Source organism: Heterocephalus glaber, unplaced genomic scaffold, assembly GCF_053883595.1.
Source record: "Heterocephalus glaber isolate CG9 unplaced genomic scaffold, H.glaber_assembly_v1.0 deba00001532, whole genome shotgun sequence".
NCBI classification, from domain to species: Eukaryota; Metazoa; Chordata; class Mammalia; order Rodentia; family Bathyergidae; genus Heterocephalus; species Heterocephalus glaber.
In genome coordinates, this window is record NW_028258330.1 from 17,710,384 (window position 1) to 17,715,441 (window position 5,058).

A 5,058-nucleotide genomic window follows, 5' to 3' on the forward strand; every position below is an offset into this window, starting at 1 on the left:
ACCTTATAAACAAAACCCCCATTGCACAGGAAATATTACAAAGAATCAACAACTGGGATCTTGTCTTATTAAAAAGCTTTTTTTACAGCAAAAGAAATCACCAACAGAGTAGAGAGACAACCCAGAGAGTGGAAAAAAAAAATTTTGTCACCTGTTCCTCAGACAAAGGATTAATATCTAGAATAAAGAACTCAAAAAAATCAGACCCTCCAAATTTAAAAGCCCAATCCAAAAATGGATATCTGAAATGAGCAGACACTCCTCAGATGAAGAAGTACAAATGGAAAATAAATATATGAAAAAATGTTCAACATGACTGCCATTCCAAAGATATAAATTAAAACAACACTGAGATTTCATCTCACCCCAGAAAGAATGGCTACTATCAAGAAATCAGGTGTGGCTCATCTGCCACCTGAGGAGCAGGGCGGGGTGTTCAGCCCCTCGCCCTCTGCACACTGGGCCAGGCACAGGGAGACGCCCGCCAAGCATCGGCCCCTAAGGCCTCCCTGCAGAGCTGGTAAAGCAATCCACCGGTATAGCACAGCAGCTACCTCAGTGGCAGCGCTGCCCCACTCCCGAGAGTCCTGAAAGAGGAGAAAAATGGCTCTGAGCAGGGACCACCTGCTGCACTTCAGTTTCAAGGTGACCATATTATCAAATAGCAATGAAGCTGTAACCAAAAAACCGTCCCAAAGAATTCCTATTACGTATATTTTCTTTCCTCAATGTGGTTACCCTGTGTCGCTGTGCACAGGCTTCCAGGACCTGGAATGCTCTTGCTCTGGATGGCAGCAACTGGCAGCGAATTGATCTATTTGATTTCCAGAAGGATATTGAGGGCCGGGTAGTGGAGAATATTTTGAAATGATGTGGAGGGTTTTTATGAAAGTTAAGTCTTCGTCAGTGTCTTGGAGTGGGAGACAATGCATTGAGGACCTTTGCACAAAACTGTAGCAACATTGAAGTACTGAATCTAAATGGTGCTAGATGTTCAAGTCTTAGCAAGTTCTATTCCAAACTTAGGCACCTTGACTTGGCTTCCTATATGATAATGTTCCAGAATCATGGAAAGAAATGTACAGAGACACAGAAGTTGGGTAAAAAAAACAAAGCCTTTACTCGCCAGAAACTCGTCTGATCAATGTCCACGCCTTCCTTTGTTTTAACATTTCCTTTTATATCTTCTTTTAGCCATTACCTCATTTCTGGTAGTCTTAGTAAAATTTCTGTTTCTCTTTTACAACTAGTTCCTGTTAATGGGTATAGTGACAGACATATAACAAACAGATGGCACCTAAAACACATACATTGTAAACTACCCAAACATTTCTACTTTGCTTTTCTCCAGGTTAAATGTTATCTACAGTTAGGTTACCGGTCAAAGGTTCAGTTAGCCATCACCTTAAGCAATAAGAGTTACGGGAAAGGCAAATCTTAAAGGAACGGATTACTTATTCTACTTCAGCTACCTTAATAACTAACCTATAGTTTAAATTTTCTCTATCAATAACAAACATGTCTCTCAAAGCTCTGAGCAAGGGGTGTCCACTGCTGGAGCAGCTGAACATTTCCTGGTGTGACCAAGTAACTAAGGATGGCATTCAAGCACTAGTGAGAGGCTGAAGGGGGCTGAAGGCCTTATTCTTAAAAGGCTGCACACAACTAGAAGCCGATGCTCTCAAGTACAGAGGTGCACATTGTCCTGAGCTGTGACTCTGAACTTGCAGACTTGCTTACAAATCACAGATGAAGGTCTCATTACTATATACAGAGAGTTCTGTAAGTTGCAGTCCCTCTTTGCCTCTGGCCGCTCCAACATCACAGACGCCATCCTGAATGCACTAGGTCAGAGCTGCCCTCGGCTTAGAATATTAGAAGTCAAAACATGTTCTCAACTAACAGATGTGGGTTTTACCACTTTGCCCAGGAGTTGCCATGAGCTTGAAAAGATGGACCTGGAAGAATGTGTTCAGCTAACTGATAGCACATTAATTCAACTTTCTATACACTGTCCTCAACTTCAAGTGCTGAGTCTGTCCCACTGTGAGCTTATCACTGACGACAGCCTCTGCCACCTGGGGAATGGGGCCTGTGCGCACGACCAGCTGGAGGTGATCAAGCTGAACAACTGCCCACTCATCACAGACACATCCCTGGAGCACCTGAAGAGCTGCCACAGCCTGGAGTGGATCAAGCTCTATGACTGCCAGCAGGTCATGCACACAGGGATCAAGAGACTCAGGACCCACTTACCCAACATTAAAGTCCATGCCTACTTCACACCTGTCACTCACCCCCATCAGTCAGGGGCAGCAGGCAGCACTTCTGCAGATGCTGCGTCATCCTATGACACTGGAGGGGTAAGCCTCAGTGAACTGAGTAAGAACACTCCAGAGTCACCTGGCTTCTCCAGAGGAAGGGGAAAGGGTTACAGAGTGAGGCAGTGTCCAGGTCCCCTGAGCTACATATATGTATGCATCCATACCTGACCCCATCCACTCTGGCTCTGTGGCCATGGGACTGAAGTTCATGCTGGCTTTATCAAGTGGATTGGTGAAACTTAACCATTCCTGCTGGACCCACCAAAAGAACATCATAGCCAACACAGAGGGAGGGGTACTCCAGCAGACCCAGTGTTACTGCTATGATGGTTTCTTTATTTTGTTAAGGGATTTCTCTGGGGATTTTGGAAAAGTAACTGCCGTCATCCAGGGTCAAGGAAAGCATGGAAAAACAATACATGATGATCCAGGGACCAGAAAGAAATTTCTTTGCATTCTAGAAGTGGTAGCCATAGTTACTAAATGACTACATAGCTTCTGTGCTTCCTGTTTCCATGCCAACATGCTGAGCATGCTCACAAAGAAGGCTTGTCCATTCCTCCTGTGTTTTAGTATGGCCCAGGGGTTTCTTAAGTACTACATTGAAATCGCTGCAATGCAGATGTGGTTGATCAAATTGTCACAGTCTGTCTTCCACTCTTCGTGGCTCCCTCTGCACTCTTGCTTGATATGTCCCCTTGTCATAATCTGCTACTCACATGGTTGTTACTCTTTAGCTGTTATGTTTACAGTTTGCATTTTGGATGATTAGTTAGGGATGTCAAACTTTTTTAAAGAGACATTATCAATAAATATTTTTTTAATTCAGAAAAAAAAATCAACCAACAACAAATGCTGGTGGGGCTGTGGGGAAAAAGGGACATTTCTCCACTGTTGGTGGGAGTGTAGACTGGTGCGACCACTGTGGAAATCAGTGTGGAGATTCCTCAAAAAACTAAAACTAGAGGTTCCATTTGACCCAGCTATTCCCCTTCTTGGTATCTTCCAAAAATAATTAAAAGCATCACACCACAGAGATATATGCACACCTATGTTTATAGCAGCACAGTTTGGAATAGGTAAATATTGGAAACAATCCAAATGCCCACCAATTGATGAATGGATAAAGAAGATGTGCTATTTTTATACAATGGTGTACTGCTCTGCCATAAAGAAGGATAAACTTGGCCTGGGGATTTAGCTCAGTGATTCTGCCACCTGCCCCGCAAACACAAGGACCCAAGTTTGATCCCCAGTACCAAGAAAAAAAAGAAAGAAGGATAAACTTGAGACATTTCTAGCTGAATGGATGTACCTTGAGACCATACTCTTAAGCGAAGTAAATGAGACATGCATGTTCCAATGTTGCATGGTTTCTCTTGTGTGAGAAACCAAAGGTGTAAATAAGGACCAGAATGTATAATAGATATTGTAAAATAGGAAGAAAATTTTCAAATGGGAAGGGGAACTAGGGAAGGGGAAGGGGCACGGAAGGAAAAGAGAAGAAAAAAGAAAAAAAAAGGAAAAATGGAAACAAAGCTTTTGTAAATAAGGAGGGAAAGAGGGGCTAAAGGGGGGAGAGGAGAATGGGGGAAAAAAAAGCAAGATATATCATGTACAGGTACAAATTCCCTATGATGAATGTGATCATTATGTATATCTAAAATATTCCAATAAAATTAATTAATATAAAAAATACATGATACCCGAAGTTTAAGATTTATTTCAGGTCACAGTTTGTAGAGGTTTCAGTCCATAATCAGCTGGCTCCAAGGCATGGTGGCATGGCAGACAGGCATCTCAGAGGAGAAACAGTTCATGGTAGGCAGAAGATAGCAAAAGCAGCAAGCAGCAAGTGACAAACAGCAACCCTCTTTCTGTCCCTTATATCCTATCCAGGGTAGCAACCCTTAGGGTGGGTAGCACTCACACCCAGGATGGGGCAGCCTTAATACTAGCATGGCAACATGAATCGATCCCAGCATCACATCCTTGATCCCAGCGTCACACACCCTAGATCCAGCCGCCTCCAAAAAGCCTCACTTGTGACCACAGAAGGCTTTGAGGGGACATCTAGATAAAAGCCATAACAACATAAAATAAATTTATTGGCTCACAGTTCTGGGAGTTGACTAGTTCAGGCCTTGGGGAATAAAGACACAGATCCCCTTCTTGGTGACACTGCCTCTTGAATTCAAGCTTTCCACATGACTCTCTATCTGCCTGGAACATTGATCCCACCTCAGCCGGCTCTGCACTAGTCCATCTAAAGCTGATTCATTCCTGGCCTAGATGAGCTTCTCAGGGGGCCCTTCTCTGACTCTCTCTGCTTGCCTCTCACATCTTGCATTTCTCCTTCAGGAGATTATTTCTGGGCACCATGAGGGGAGGGAGAATGTCAGTCACTGCCAAATCCTCCATGTCTGGCTCTGTGCCTGGTATGTATTCCATCTTCTTTGTGATGTCCCTCTGTCCATGGAGACAGATGGAAGGAAGAACAAATGCACAGGGAAAAGTGGGAGCCTGTGTGTATGTGCTGCAGGAAAACAGTCAGGAGGCCCAGCTGGAGTGCTGGCTCTTTACTGCGAGCCCCACATAGCCCTGAGAGTGGCTCCCTTTCTGGGGAAAGTCCAGGCCCAGGGGCCACAGAATGAGTCCCAGCCACACTCTTTCACTCACCAAGCAAGCAGCTCGGGAAGCCACTCTCAGATAAGCAAATTATACAAAAGGTTCT

The 5,058-nt window shown here is 44.1% G+C and overlaps 1 pseudogene; it reads left to right on the forward strand.

The window, feature by feature from the left end:
• The first annotated feature begins 603 nt into the window (after window positions 1-603).
• LOC101715757 (F-box/LRR-repeat protein 20-like) lies at window positions 604-2,353 on the forward strand (annotated as a pseudogene).
• The last annotated feature ends 2,705 nt before the right edge of the window (window positions 2,354-5,058 follow it).